This window comes from Pinus tabuliformis, chromosome 8, assembly GCF_031772625.1.
Source record: "Pinus tabuliformis cultivar Carrire ecotype Pingquan chromosome 8, CPIR1, whole genome shotgun sequence".
NCBI lineage: Eukaryota > Viridiplantae > Streptophyta > Pinopsida > Pinales > Pinaceae > Pinus > Pinus tabuliformis.
The window spans coordinates 1364847278-1364864369 of NC_142294.1; the positions used below are offsets into that span (position 1 = coordinate 1364847278).

The 17092-nt window shown below is 40.2% G+C and overlaps 1 pseudogene; it reads right to left on the minus strand.

Annotated features, from left to right (window-relative positions):
- Positions 1-4247: 4247 nt before the first annotated feature.
- Positions 4248-7511, minus strand: LOC149240567 (putative LRR receptor-like serine/threonine-protein kinase IRK; annotated as a pseudogene).
- Between the last annotated feature and the right edge of the window lie 9581 nt (positions 7512-17092).

The window sequence follows — 17092 nt, forward strand, 5'->3', positions numbered from 1 at the left end:
TATTTGCAACAGCTCGACGAGTACTTTCTCCACAGCCGGTGGAAGGGGTCTCGTCATCATCTTCAGAGCAGCGAGTGTTATCTCCACACCAGGTGGAAGGGGCCTCGCTTTCTTCATCGGCACAGGCAGTACGAGAGGGCAAGCAGCCCATGATTGAGGATGAGGCAGTTGGCGAGGCACATGATGATTTCACTGGTCGTGATGCCCGCTCTCCCTCTTCAGATTTTTATGAGATTATCAGGCAGAGAGAGGAGGAGAACCTCGTGTTGCAGCAAAAGCTCCAAATGGCTCAATGGACCATCACTTATCTAGAACAGCGCACCAAACAATTAGAAGAAGAAAAAGAACTTTATGAGCTATGGAGGATCCGCAATGATCAAACTTTGAACCGTAGGAGGCCCGGTGACCCATTGCCTGCTGATCGGGAGTCCATGCTTATCAGTGTGAATGCACACTTGGAGAGATTGTTGGAGAAGGCAAATCGTGACAAAGAGCTGCTACACAACATGGAAACACACTATTGGGCAAGATTGCATGTTTGCAAGGCTAAAATGAAAATTCTCCAACGAAAGCTGTCAGAGGCCCGGAAGAAGAAGAAAAGGAAAAATCCACTCCGCATCTTGGCTGAGGCATCCCTTACTCATCATGGTACTGATCAACCTTGATCTAGCATCAAAATCTGAAAATTTTGAGAATTTTGGAGCATTTTGCAAATTTTTGGTAAAATTATAGGTTTTTTCCCGTGGAATGGTCTCACCCCGGGTGAGACCATTTTGGAGGACTGCTCGGAATTTTGAAAACTTGGCATTTTTGGAAAGGGCATGCAAAGAGAAAAATTACCAATACTTGGGAGAAGCTTGATTTTGAGATTTGAGCCTCCAAAAGCTCAAAATACATCAAAAAAATGACTTTCTGCCCACTTTTTGAGTTGCAGAAAGTGACCTTGGAAGAAATGGTTTTTGAGGGGGAAAAACAACTCCAAATTCAGAAATTCCAGTTGGGATGGAAAGTAGACAGACCAAGCTTTCCAATGAGCCATCTCGCACCTGATTCGGACCAGTGGAACCCACTCAAAAGTTGCTGCAAAGGGGCGCGACCATTTGAACAGGGGGCGCGACCATTTGAATAGGGGGCGCGACCATTCGAGCCAGCTTTGCCAGAATTGACCTTTTTTGTCAAAAAACACTGTTTTGACTATGTTTGACCATTTTTACTTGTAGATGATGGATAAATGTAATATTTTCATGGCACTTTGATAGATTTTATCTCTCTTTACCCTTCTAGAAGCTTCCTTGATGTAAAAAGTGAATAATTAATGCATGAATCAGTTAGCTAAGTAATAGAGGCAAGTTGTTGGACTGCCTATAATCTAGTGCTTAATTTAGAATTAGTTCAAACTGCCCCTAGGAAGCTGAGCTCGACCCCTAGAGGTGGGGAAAGGAGTTAGATGGTCTAGATTGTCTATATTATGCTCTCTCCTTCTCATTTTCATGGTTGGACTCTTGTGGGAGAAACATTATTGTGTATTGTACATCTATTTCTGCAATTTAAGGAAAGGAAAGCCAGGGTTTTGCAGATTTCATTGTGGATTCTTGTGGATCATTGTGTTGATGGTGTGTCTTCTAATTGTTACTGTAAGTTTGTTTATGTGTTACATCTCTCTTTCTTTGCTGCTATTTGAACAAGATGAAGTGATAAAGTTTGAATTCATGCATGCCATGCTCAGCTTTTAATTCTGTTCAATATCTATGTTTTCCACTGTTTAAAGAGGATTCAAAGTCCTGGTTTGCCCTCTTTAACCTCCTCTCTTTCTTCCCTGATCACTCATCCAAGCCAAAGGCATCAACACAAGTTCCTACCTTGCCCCAAAGAACCCCTTGCAAAAACTGAGCCCAATCCCCGCACCCTGAATTGCACTCCCTCCAATTACCACCAAAAACCCCAAAAATCATTAAATCCAACCCCCCTATCAATTTACTAGCCTAAAATCTTTATTCTTAATTGGTCAGCCTAATCATATTGAAAGATCTATCAAATCTGACCCGAGAGAGCCTTCTCATACCTCGTAGGGCTAGCTACGAGGTGAAATGGTTTGATGTAGCCTTGAGAGTTTGTCTATCTCAGCCTAGGTGAATTCCAAGCGCTAACAGAAGGTTTGGGATATTAACTTGTTGAATGTAAATATTCAATCTATTTTCTTGCTGGCAATATTTTTTAACACAATAACTTCTCGCTGGAAGTCATTGCATGTCACAACCTTAGGTGCATTGTTCATCAATTCTTCCTCGCTCAATGGCTTGAGCCACCCAACCAAATCAGAAAAATAACCATAGAAGGACCAAAATCTAGAAAAAATACTATAAATAAAATGCAAGTAAAAAGGGAACAACAGTGAAAAACCTGCATACCTGCAATGGAGTAGAACCTGGACATTGACACCTTGTCCTTCTCGTGTCAGAACATTTTTGTTGTAATCTCAAATAATGGATGAAGAAGATCCAAAGGAAGAAGCCTAATAGAGGTTTAGGTAAGGGCAATAGGGTTTGGGAATGGTGGAAGAACAAGAGTTCTGGTTTGAAAATCTATGTTCCCACTCGCATCCTATGTGCCCTGCACTCTTGCACTTTTTGATTTTGAGAGGGTTTCTTTCTCTATTTGGGTTTATTTCTATATTTTCTTTGTATTATCTCTCTCTAGACTTCACGAGACATATGGTTGAGAAGGAAACATTGATGTATGTATTGAATTTCAACTCTCAGACCTTCTCCCTTAATGCTTGTTTTTTTGGGAAAACTTCCCTCTTTATGTTAATACTATCAATTGCTCCAAAAAGGTGCAAAGAGACCCCAATAAGAATGTTAAGTTGAAAACTTTTGTGGTTTAGTTTTCATAATTAATTAAATATAAATTGATATATTAGATTTAAAATTTTAATGTTTTTTTATTTTTTATTTTTTTTATTTTTTTGTTTTCTTGGAAATATTTAGGCAAGATCCACAAAGAACCCAAGGATCCAATACCACCACCTGTTACATAATATTTTGTCACACTTCCCGTCCCATATCATGAAGTGTCAAAATGATGAAATCTATTAGTGTATTGACCATGAAACATATACAAAAGCATCCTTGAAGGAAAGAAGAAAACTTGCCCTGAAAGAGTTCTAAAGAAACTTGCCTAAAATCCTTGTTTTCGGGATCAACGCATTTTGCACCATCGGTGACCCATGCTGGTAACTTGTTGCACTATACTAGACTAGCACTTCCAACATGAATTTTATAAGGAAAACTCGCGTTGAACCTCTTCAAGCATCTTTTCCTAAAGTGGAGGAGAAACTTCTCTTACTAGAAGTCTCAAGAACGGTGAGCTGGTTATAGGTGAATAAGGATTAGAGAGAGATCTCCAATTCTTGGTCCTTGACCCTAATTTCATGGATCTTTCCCTTGAGTTTTGGAACCTATCCCTCCTTTTATGGATCCTTAACTCCCTCTCCTTCCCTATAAATGAGATCCCTACTATCCACAATTGGTTGGCTATTGCTTGATTGCCTTCTTAGTGTTGAACTATGCCTGAATGTTGCCCATTTCGCTAAGGAGACAGGAGTGCTTCAAGTTTAAGGCTAGGACTTGGAAAAACACCTAAAGGAGGCTTCCAACATCAAGGCTTAAGTGGTTGTAATGCTCCCTTTACCATTCTATTTATAATACATTATGTGTTTTCTTTCCATAAATGTGTCTATCATTGCTCATTTAGTATAATACTTTATCCGCTATATGGTTTATATTGGGATATTTTTTGCTATGTTTGCATTTCTTGTCTCCACATGATTTTCCTTGTAGGTATTCATCTACATTGGCAAAGAGGATATTGAGCTTGGAAGTGGAAGAATAAAGGATGACACCAACGTCTTTTAACATCAGAGTGAGGTAGGTCATCTATCCTCTTTTGTGATTTCTAGTATAAACTAGGAAAGCTTGCACATATTTATCCAGTTTGTTGTTAGATCCTCCCATAGGAATAGAGGGATTATTTTTGTCTAGAGAAAGGATTTCCAGCACAACACCATGGATCATGAGAAAGATAACTCAAAGAAACAGTAGTCACCTACTACCAAATCTGCACCTTCAAACTTAGCATAGCCTTATGTTGAGCCATCTCAACCCTTAGTAGAGGAATCTCATTCTTCCATCAATATTAGGCACATAAGTAAGTTGCATTCCCATTCTTCTTAAATAAGTTACATTCCTCTACTGACTTGCAAAATAATTTGAATCCACACAAGTTAGTGCCTTTCCTTCATCTAGTAATGACCACACATTGTCACATATGATCACAACATCATCCTCCATATACTCAAGTGGCCTTATATCTGTAACAAGTTCTAACAACAACACCTCAAATCCATACACATCATATCTTTCATTTATCTTAAGGCTCTAACAAGAAAATTTGGGTGCCATATATCCTAATGCGCTCTATATTTTTCTACTAAGAATGTATCTATCAAGCATGGGAAACAACTTTGCAAGGCCATAATTTGCAACTTTAGGGTTGCAATTCTCATCGAGCAAAATATTGATGGATTTTATGATATAGTGTATGACTGGTAGTCTACAAGCATGGTGAAGATGTGCAAGCCCCATTGCACTCCTCATAGCTATATTAAACCAATTTGACCAACTTAACGGGGGGTATATTTGGGATATTTCATGGAGTTGACTATACAAACTTCCACTTTGAATCTAGTCATACATAAGAAGCTATAATTGAGGTGTACAAAAGTAGCCTTGCAAATTCATTATATTTGGATGCTTGACTTTGTGCAAAAGTTTTATCTCCTTCTCAAAGTATTCTTGTGATTTAACCAAATTTGGAACCATCATATTCTTTATAGCAACTACTCACCCATCCCCTAGGATTGATTTGAACACAATTTAAATACCTCCCCTTCCAAGCTCACAATATTTTTTAATCAACGTGTGAGCACTAGTTATCCAATCTGTAGATGCATGATCAAAGTTTGGTGTAAACATAACCAGTTTTCCTAGAGCCATATCAGTGGATGGGGACTGAGAAAATCTATCAAGCATAAGATTCATCAATTTTGAATTGGAATGTTCTTTTATATTCATTATAGTCACAACAACGACACCAAATGCAATCGTACTTGCTGCAGATATTGCAATTATTGTAGAAACACTTTTGTAGATATTAAAATTGTACAGATATTCTTTCAATCTTAGCTTCTGCAGATATCACAATTCCGCTGTGTGTATATCCAATCACATGAATTCCTCCTCCGGTTGGACTCCCTCTTGTATTTTGATTTATAACTATTGGGTTAGGCATAACCATGGGACAAGTAACATTCACTCCCGATCCACATAGGCCTACATTTTCTTTGAAATAAGTCTTGTTTAATGTGTTTAATATACATCTTGTTGGTATCCTCCCTTTAAGTTTGTTGTGTGAAATGGTTACCCATAATAGATGATGCAAGTTCCCTAATTGCTAGGGTAATTCTCCAGTAAGATTGTTCATTGCCAAATTAAGCTTTATCTGTCGACTCAACTTGGATAATTACTTGGGTACATTTCCAGTCAAACTATTGTTTTCCAAGCTCAACAAAGCCAAACATGAACATTCACCAATTTCTGCAGGAATTCATCGAGATGAGAAATTTCCATCAGTTACAACACTAAAAGAGCATTGGCATTACCAAGTCCCACATGTATGGCTCCAAACATATGATTGTAACTTAGATCCAAAGACACCAATGACTTCAAATTACCAATCTACGACATAGTATTTGAGGTGATAACATTATATGAGAAGTTCAATAGCTTTAAATTGGAGCACTGAGTGATTTATGGAGATATTTCCCCACTCAACCTACTGTGTGAAAAATTTAGTTCTTCCATAAATTGGTATAATTTTGTGAACCAGCTTGGAGAATGCTTCCACTAAGAAAATTTCATGACGGATATATTTTTTGTAAACCCAACAAAAAAAACTCACCAGGAATGCTTCCAGCAAAGCCATTCCTACTGAAATAAACCGAGTAAATCCTACTACAACTTAGTAAAGATTCTAGAATGGGTCTAGAGAGATTAATTTATGATACATTTATGAGCATAACATTTAGTAGGAAGGATGTTGGATTAATGGGTCCTGACCTAGGTTCAGACATAGTTGTGCCAAACAAATCCCTACACTGTTGTCCCTTTTGGCATCAATCCACGGAGCGCGGACTGAAGTCCTACCCGAAGCAGTATGGGAGGATGCTCGGACCAAGTTTCCACACCCAAAGATCAACGTGATGTCGTTTTGTGCCCTAAATCTAACCTCGCACATATCGATAAGCCCTTATGGCTTATCAATGTAACTACCTTTAATCAGCCTCTAGACCTCCGCGAAGGTCTACAACTGGCTTATGCGGAAATTGAACAGGTGACTTAACTACTTACGTACCTTGTAGATTACTCTTAATCCCATATTTACTCAGATTTTCTTAAGTGTTCGATAACTTTAACATACAACTATATAATCTTCGTGTAATCACTTAACATCATTTGTGTTCGTATAACAATATAAATCAAGTAAATTTGCGCATCAATACATCATTATTTCATAGAACCATTATTCATCACAGCATAAGTGCATTCATACATAATAGAAGTAAAGAGATAATCACAGGTATTTCTGCCACAATATTCTTTATTAATATTCAATTAAGCTTACAGACTCAAGACTTCCCTGTGGACTCAGCTGCAGACACTACTCTAGGCCTTTGCTCTCACAGCTATAGAGCCTTTCTTCTTACTCTTCTACACTAACTTAGATTCCTTTCATTGTACCCATAAACAACTCTACTCTTCTATCATGCCTTAGACTCTCTAAGACACACCTATCTATACAATCCCATGGTCTGTTGACCATGGATAGATCTTCAAAAAGCCAACTTAACTTACATAAAGAAGGGTAAAACCCTTTTTGACTCTTTTACTATCTACACACTCCGTGAACACAATTTGCGGAGACTTTACATCTTTTTACATAAAACTTGGGATCTTGCCCCAAAACTTGGGTTTTTGCCCCAACATTGACCCAGGGGACCCCATCCCAATAGGTCCCCAACACAAATATCGTGACTCACCCTCGAGTCACTTGGCTGGTGCGGAGATCTTGCTACGAAGATCCCCTAGCTCTACTTGTGCAACCACTGCTTCAGCCGTGCTCTGTGTGGCTACTTGCTTGATCTGTTCTATCATATGCTCTATGGTTGGTCCTGCATTGTCCCGCTTAATCTTTTGTTGTGTACTCTAGAAGTTTGCCAACTTTTTCTGTATGTTAGCCGAGACTATTTAGGCTTCATCCAACCAACGCCCAAACCTAGCCTTAAGGACTGCCTCTTTCTTCTGCACTGCTTCCACTTGTGTAAGCAACTGCTTAGCCTCCTGCAGCTTGGTGAGGAGCTGTGCTATAGAAATGGTGTGCATTTTCGCCCTCATTTCATCGTATTGTTTTTGTAGCTTGCAGAATTTTGTATTTAATACCTACTGGGTGGGATCTTCCTGCAGGCTCGTCACTACTTCCATGGCCTATTCAAATAGCACGGTGTAGTCCACAACTGCGACATCCACCGTAGAGACTCCATCTTTAATAGTAATGGTGCATGGCAACACTATTGGATAGGTAGGAGTGTAGGCAATAAATTTTGTGAAAGATACATTAATTGTCTCAAAAATCTCTTTATTTTGAGTAATTCCATATTTCATTATTTTCCCTACAATGTCCCATGAGTCAAATGGTATCCAACAATCGTTTTAAACACGAAGGGTATTGAGAGGAACACCCTTGGCCCCTCCATCATTAAATTTTGCAGAGGTTTGATGATATAAAGGATTTACTGTAAAATAAAATGTAGAGAAGAAAAGTTAATGCAATGTAACATTACATACGATAGGATTTCCACATACAAGTTTCAAGACCCTAACATTATGAATGAAATAGAATGAGCCATCCCTCCATGAAAAGAAAATTAAAATATTACCATCAATCTTCTTTACATTCATTGAATCAAAAAGAGCGGAGGTTATCGACATGCACACATTCCAAAGATGCAAGCTAAAGTAGCCAAGAACCTCAAGGCATTTCATTTTGTTCTTGTCTAAATCATACCTTGGAAAAAATGCCAAAATACGAAAACACCAGAAGCAACTTCCAATTCCCCACGACACAGTTTCGATAATGTCCTTAAATTTAATGGCTCTTTTTTCAAGAAACCATTGCTAGCTCTTAGAAAGGGGAACAACATTTTCCATCACATTTTCATTACACGGCCATTTTGACATGGGAGCAAACCTCCAACTCCATTTCTAGCGACATAAATGTAGACTATCAACTGCATTTTGTTCAAAGGCAGAGCATATCTATAGTATTTCCAATGATGAATTTCATTCCCTGTGAGGGTTTTCCACCATAAACGCTTATTCCCCACTGTTCTCTCTGTCAACGTTCAGATGTTTCTTTTATAGATCAATATTGTAGTCACGTTGATGCCATGATTCTAAAAATAGGGTCCAAGGGCATGAAAAACAGGTTGCATCACATGTAACCAAAGTTATCTATTTTTAATTCAAGAGTATGAACATGAACATAGAAGGCTAGATTAATAAAAATCAAAAACAAGGATCCTATAGTTCTAAAGCTTGGGTGTAGTTTGGATATTTGTACCTTGCAAAGTGGGACACCCTCATAGGCTATGTCCTTTTGAGATATCATGACTAGAAATCTCCCCAACTACTACTCTATCTTAATCTCTTGCATTCCAGATCATGTGAATATGAAAGAAGTATGAAACAACTTCATAGTTCTTAGTAGCAGAAATTATAAAATAAAAAGAGACATACATGTACCTTTGAGCTTCTTAAGTTCCTGACTAGTTTGGAAGAGATACTATAAGTTCTCCATCACACAATAAGCTCTTCACCGTGAAAAATAATTCCAAGAAAATGAACATACAAGGAGAGAATGTGGACACCAAATAAATGCAAAGTTGTATTTTACACTAAGTGCAACCAGATCAGAATAAAAAATATGCATTATAATTGAGCCCAACAACCTCATAATCAAGGAGAGGAAAAAAACCAATAGAATATTGTAAACAATATTCTACTTTTCTTTGAGAAGTCAATTAAAAAAAAGTAGAATAATATGAAAAGCAAAAGAGAATGCAAGCATGTTGAGTACCTTGGTCCTGGAATACAACCTAAAATTGCTTTTGCTTGGTTAATAACTCATCTTCCTTAGATGTAAGAAAACAGGTTAACAACCTACGTGTTATAGACATTTTTGTGCCTAACAGCATAGAGCATGAAATGTCAATAATCTGAGGGATCCAAAGTCCCTAAACATGTTGTTCTTACCCTTAGAGGAACAAGGTCAGCAAACCACATCACTGAAAATCAGTTCTCCACCTGAAAACACTCAAAAACAAGTTATTTCTGTATCATGTCAGCTGCTCCACTGAGCATCTGCGCTGAATGTCAACTGCTCCACTCTGTACCTGCGCTGAATGTCAAATCTAATGAAGGCTACCTGTGCTGGGTGAGATTGGCCAAGTGGCACAGTCATTCTGCAAGGTGTCAATTGCCCAGGAAGCTTCCAAACTGACACTTAGGTCAAGGAATTCGCCTTGTGATGAGTAAGAGGGTCTTGATCTCCAAGTGGAAGCAAGAATCTCCAAGTGGACTCAAGAACTGAAGATTAACTAAAGTGGGAGAGGACACTAGTCAGCTTCATGCCAGCCTCAAGCTGACTCATCCTTTCTCCAAATCTCCTATATATAGAGCTCTCTCATGAGGTCTAGGGAGGCTGGAATTTTGTGCAAGTAAGGAAGTGTTGTTGGTTTGAGTATAGAACTATTGGGTGATTTGCTTGAAGGAGGTGAAGAGGAGATTTCTTTCTGCTGGGAGGTGTTGCTGGATTGGGCCTATTATGGTTGTAACTCTCTCAGAACTTTACTTCTTCCATTAATAAAGTATTTGAGGTTCTTCTATATGCATGTGTCTCTATGGTGAATTGATGCTTGTATATTTGATTTATGCTAATCCCTGAATCGATTATGGATGTATGCTTCTTGTAGTTTCCTTTTCTTGTGCTTTTATAGGATCTTTGTGTAGCTGGGCCGGTGAAAGAGCAAGCAGCTAGGAGCAAGCAGCAAGGAGTGAAGATTGGATCAACCATTAGCGCAAGATAACGGTTAGTGGATCATCCTTCTCTTCTCTCTCTCATCTCATAAAGAAGTAATCTTGAATAGCTTTGCATTCAGTTGTTGCTGAGGTACTATCACCCTTAAAGTGGGATAGGGTCATTCCGTATTGGATACTTTTCCCAACAACAAATTGGCGACTCCGCTGGGGATCGTATCTTGTTGGTTGTTTGTGTTTTTGCTATTCATTTCATAAACAAAGAGAGTACCAAATCGAACTGTGTTTGAACCTTTCAAATACAAAGTAGAGGGCAGCTACTCTAGCTCAGTTTCTGGGCAAGTTTATGATTTGAAGAGCTGATCCACAAGGACTCTAATAAGCTCTTAGTGATAGCTTTTCATCCTCCTTGTCATCCCTTAGTGTGTCCTTGACTGATAGCTTCTGATTTGAGCAAAAACTGTGAATTTTTGAACAATCTGTGACCCGGAAACCAAGAGAAACGAAAGTTTCGTTCTTCAGTGCAGGCTGTACAAAGGCTATCTGCATTTCAGCGCAGTTCCCAAAGGGGCTACCTGCGCTGAAGGTCAAACAGGCAGTGTTCCACCTGCGGTGGACCAGTCTTGCCTTGTGCTACTGGGGTTTCCTGCTGTTTCTTGCCCTGTTTTCACTCTTGTTTTTTGTTGTTTGTTACCAGTCAATGTGCCTATCTGAAACCAACTTTCCTTGTCACTATTCCGCCTCAGTTGTATAAAGAAACTGTGTTTGTTCTTTTGTATTTCTTGCGTCATTTACAGTTTCCCATAACGAAGGTGAACCAGTCGTGATGTGGCCTCTTAGATCTAGACCTGTGGTTAAGTGTCGTTTTGATATTAAGAGTTAGTTTGTTTGTTGTTCATAGCTGATTGAGCTTGTCGCTTTCGTCATATGGTTTGAATTTATATATTTCTAGTGTCGAAACAAGTAAACCTTAAGGTGTCTTTTGATTTTGGACAAACTTGTTTGCTTTCGCTTGAAATTAAATTCAAAATTATACAACAGCTTTCTTTTTGCATTTCACCAACATTAAGAAAGAGAAAAGAAATACTTACATTGTGCATGTGCATTATGACGGTTTGCATGTTGATTTAGGGAAAATGCATTAGTGTGTGCTCTATGATCTGTGTGAAAAGGTGTTATCTTTCTTTTCCCTCAGTAGTTAAGGTTTTCAAAGTTGAAAGATTGAAAAGCTTGCTTATCATCTTAGACTGCATTTAGGAGTGTTACTATACATCTCATGGTGATCCATAAAGGCAAACTGCTAAACAAGATCAACCTTAAAATAAATTGAATTTACATAACAACGCATTGAAACATAATGCAAACACATAGAGGTCTAAGCTAGAGACGTGTTCCGGCGTCGTTAAACGTGATATCTTAGCGTTGAGTGGTTGGGTGATTCCTCCACGGTGAAGCGATAAGTATCAATACGGACTTGTGCTCCCACGTACCGTCGCGTATATATTGGGAGACCCCTATAGGAACAAAGCCTTTATCCAATAGGAAATCGTGTCGGCCGCCCTACTTATCGCAATGCAGTGAACACAGCATTCACGAAGATCGACCACCCGTACCGTAAAACGTATTCTGTGGTTTTGCGAAAAGTTTGGCACACCCTCTGCCTAGAACTCCAGAGTAGTTTCTTTTGGCCTTTTTCAAACTCTATAACTGAAAAAGTCCATCCGAGCATTTGTCACTTCGGGTTCGTTAAAACATCGAAGGAGACTAGAGTCATCTTTAGCTTTTTCTCGACTCTTAAAAAGTGAAAAAGCAAGTTGTGTCTAAGCGTCGTTATAAAATTTATTTTAAATGGAACATAATCACCTCCTATTCCCGCGTTGATCTTAAGTTGAGAACATGGAACGCCCCAACCAAGGAACTCCACATGATGGAAATCCTAGTCCATTCTCCTCTTGGGGAGAAGTTGGTGCGCCCCACATGGCCACATTGTCGCTTCCAGGACTGACAATTGGCCTGCCTATTTGGCTTTTCTCAACTAATGTAGTTCAGACCACCATGGTTCCTGAACAGTTGAGTCAACTGTTAGATCAGTCTAGAGCTGCCCACCAGCCTTCTACTTCTTATAACTCTTCCTCCAATCCTTCATCTTCGCAAGGTAGAGCCGGCAATAGCCAAGCTCCCATGGAGAAGAAGGAGAAGAAGAAGAAGGAGAAGAAGAAGAAGGAGCCTAAGGCGACTGGGGGCAAGCAAAAGACATCTGACAAAAACCCACACACAGCACAGACCGGGCCTAAATCGCCATGTGTCATATGTAGAGGAGACCACTTCCATAGAGATTGTCCCTTTATTCCCCGGATACTAAGGGACTGGTCACCTCGTTTGCACAATTCGGGAGCATCAACCTCTGATAGCCATGTTGATTGCGTACCATCAACCAGCGAAAGTGAAGGTTCAAGACAAAGAGGGGGAGCAAGATCCCCCTACAGACTGTGTGAAGGCAATCACGCCATCCACCGTTGTCCCTTCTTAGATGAGGCAAAGAGAGTTTTGGAAGACCGCCCGGTTTCACCGTTGAGACTTCCTCCTGGATACAAAAAACTCGTGCCGAGTCCTTCGTTGGTTGAAAATACAGCTGGCCCGCTCAAGTGGTCAGCTGAAGCGTCAGTCATTGAAAATGAACCTACTGAATCCAGACCAGACGAAAGTCTAAAGGTCGATACGGCAGTTGACCCGGTTCTTCCTTCGGAGGTTTCATCCTCAAATGACACCGTCACTGAAGATTCATCTTCAAATGACACCCTCACTGAAGAGAATAAGGATGACACCATCCAGATTCTTTTCATCAACACAGATTCTGATGAGCATCAGGGCAATGCGCCCATTCCTTTATCACAGGAAGGAACATCGTCAGGGTCATATCCGGTCGTGTATTCGGTCCCACCACCAAGCAACCTGGTTGTGTCCTTTGATTGGAACCAACTAGGCAGACCCCGGTTACCAGCCAGTATACCATTTAGAATTATAGTCCAAATTTATAGAATGGTAATGGATGGAACTATCATTGATGAAGGGGCATCTGTGAGTATCCTTTCCTCTATTGCTTGGAAAGCACTGGGTTCCCCGACGCTTTTTCCTGAGATGAGAAATCTCTCGGGTTTTGATAAAGGAACCAGTCGACCGTTAGGGATCCTCCCCAATGTGCCTGTTACATTGAAAGGGAAGACCGTTCAAATGAATGTGATGGTCGTTCAAGGACCCTTGGATTATAACCTACTCCTTGGACGAGACTATATATATTGCATGGGAGCTATAGTCTCCTCACTCTTTAGAGTAATGTGTTTTCCACACGAAGGAAGAATGGTCAAGCTCGTAGACCAACTTTCATTTCCGGGATCACGCATCGCAAATAGTCAAACACCAACCCTCAATGGTCTATTCACTCAAGAAATGTCTCCACCCCCAATCCTCCTTCCCGATGAGTGCAAGTGATTCGGAAAGATGGGATTGGAACCCAGGGGGCATGCATCCTGGTCTGCTTCGGGCAGAGGAAACCCTGGGTATAAGGTAGAATTTCCGCGGAAGAATATGACTAGTCCGTACCCCGTCCGAAAAGGAAGAGGGGTTGTTCTGGAACAGGATTCTTTTGATAAGGTTACTTGTCTGACAAAGGTCATTCACCATTGTCTACTTCGGTAGACAGTGCCGAGGAAGTGTTTTCGTTTGATGGTGTTAACAAAACAATCTTTGGGTAACCAGGAAGAGGCAAGCCTCACCCTTTAAAACAAATGTTTTATCGGATAAGTAGGGGCAACCTTGAAATTGTACTTTATACCTGGGGGCATGCAAACCTTTTGGAGTGCAAGCTAGGAGCGGTTATTTATCTGTTTTTGGGATTAGCCGTTTTCCGAACTTGCATAAAGAAAGGATGTGGGGCAAAGGTTAAAATTTGCCAAATTAGGAGCATAGCTTCGTGAGATAAAGCTCCATAAAAAATAGCTATCTCACAAGAGACATTTCTTATCTTATGACTGGTATATTCGAGCAGTTTTACCGCGGAATTTATGCTCGTTAAAAAATAGAAAAGCGAGATCCGAGCAGTTTTAGCGTCATAGTTCAAGCTCGTTAAAAAAAAAACATAAGCTTTTGAGCAAGTTTAAGCTCGTTAAAAAATGAATTTCCCGGTAAATAACCATTAAGAATGTACCCTGATCAACCGTAAAAAGACCTTGGTCGTGTTTTGCTACAGCCATCACCTCCACCGTTCATTTGGCCGATCGTTTACCTCCATATGATTGTTTACCCATTTTGAGGAACAGCTGCGAAGAGTGATTTCACCTAGCCATCCTTGTGACACTGCCGTGATTGGAAAATTCCAACCTGTACCTGGAATCTGCTGCTATCCCTGTTTATCACTCGTTCCTTAAAAGACGAGTCTTCTTTGAGCTCTTTTCTCCTTACTCGTAAAATATGAAAAGTTTGCCGAGTTTTGGCCTTCCAACTCGTTAAAGTGACCGGAAGAGCTATCCCTCCTCTAGATTTTAATCTTTTTGGACCTGAGGGATTATTGCACAAAAAGGTCGAGCGCTTGTTTTATTCGGCTCGTTAAAGTTATCGAAAATTCATCCCTTCTGTATTGTTTTATACTTTTTCGGACTTAAGGGATTAGATGACGAAAAAGGAATTTTGGAGTTAACTTTTTGTACCTTTTCAGACTCTCTAAAAATGAAAAGGACCGAGTTGTCTTTGTCACTAGACTCGTTAAAATGATTAAATAGCGACAAACTTGTCTTTAGACGAGAACGAGTTTCCCTATCGCTAGGCTCGTTAAAACATAGCGATGGGCTTGCCCGAAGGGCAAGTTATAGAACAAGCATATGTTATCCTCCTCAAGCTTGACAAAAATAAAGAGGTACTGGTCAGAAATGACTGGGGAAAAATTGGGAGAACCTCAAAGCTTTAATGGTAGCAAGTCGCTCTTGAACATGACACTTTGTCCTCCGTATCACATCGGGTTGGGTTGTTTCATTCACCGGTCTCATCACCATGGTCCTCGCCAAACCATCCGTATTTGGGGTAATGCTACCGATCCATCACATCAGTGTCGTTATATGTTCAAGAGATGTGTTCAGAAAGAGTCAACCGTGTCCCATCCACTGCCATACATTATCCTTCATCCACCCATGATCGCCACCCTGAATCATATTTCACAGATTGTTTTCACCTCCACTGAAATCATTAGCTCCGTTCCGTGTCATTGATGTGGGATTCATTGAGGCCCTCCTTTGACGGATCGCTTCTTGTCGACTTCAGCTCATTATCCAAGAAGTTGATCTAGGAACAAACCCCCCAGTACTTTGAAGCTTGCATGCCTCAAGGGCAAGTTTCTCACTTCCGGCGACAGGTATACATCAATGACCTTCGACCAGAAGATTTTGCGTGGTGTTTGACACCAAGTCCTATATTCACACCACGTAAATTGTACTGTAGTACCTTGAGGGTCATCATCATTATCGGTGATTCCTCTCGCGCTTGTTAACGGTTTACATTATTGACCGGTAATCAAGCGATGTCTTTCCATGTTCGACTTCAGCGTAATTCTCACATGGATCGACTTGTACTTAGAGTGAAGATCGAACGAGATTGAAGACCCTGGATCTAGTTTCATCCATCCGGGCTGCGATATATATTCAGGAAATATAAAGACATTTGATATGTGCATTATTGCAGCAGATGATCATCCTACTCAAAGGATGATAATTTCAGCAAAGAATTATCAGTCTATCATCAGACGGTCGTCTGTTATATGTACCAAAATGAATTTATAAAGCTGAGCATGGGAATGCCCGCCTCAGCTAGATCATGAAAGCAGAATGAAAAATAATGTATTGTATTGTATTTTATTGCAGGGCACCTCTCAGCGATTGAATGAACTTCGGATCCTCCTGATAAAGCATTTCACCCGATAAACGACCTCATACTTTAGGGGGCAACTGTTATAGACATTTTTGTGCCTAACAGCATAGAGCATGAAATGTCAATAATCTGAGGGATCCAAAGTCCCTAAACATGTTGTTCTTACCCTTAGAGGAACAAGGTCAGCAAACCACAGCACTGAAAATCAGTTCTCCACCTGAAAACACTCAAAAACAAGCTATTTCTGGATCATGTCAGCTGCTCCACTGAGCATCTGCGCTGAATGTCAACTGCTCCACTCTGTACCTACGCTGAATGTCAAATCTAATGAAGGCTACCTGCGCTGGGCGAGATTGGCCAAGTGGCACAGTCATTCTGCAAGGTGTCAATTGCCCAGGAAGCTTCCAAACTGACACTTGGGTCAATGAATTCGCCTTGTGATGAGTAAGAGGGTCTTGATCTCCAAGTGGAAGCAAGAATCTCCAAGTGGACTCAAGAACTGAAGATTAACTAAAGTGGGAGAGGACACTAGTCAGCTTCATGCCAGCCTCAAGCTGACTCATCCTTTCTCCAAATCTCCTATATATAGAGCTCTCTCATGAGGTCTAGGGAGGCTGGAATTTTGTGCAAGTAAGGAAGTGTTGTTGGTTTGAGTATAGAACTATTGGGTGATTTGCTTGAAGGAGGTGAAGAGGAGATTTCTTTCTGCTGGGAGGTGTTGCTGGATTGGGCCTATTATGGTTGTAACTCTCTCAGAACTTTACTTCTTCCATTAATAAAGTATTTGAGATTCTTCTATATGCATGTGTCTCTATGGTGAATTGATGCTTGTATATTTGATTTATGCTAATCCCTGAATCGATTATGGATGTATGCTTCTTGTAGTTTCCTTTTCTTGTGCTTTTACAGGATCTTTGTGTAGCTGGGTCGATGAAAGAGCAAGGAGCTAGGAGCAAGCAGCAAGGAGT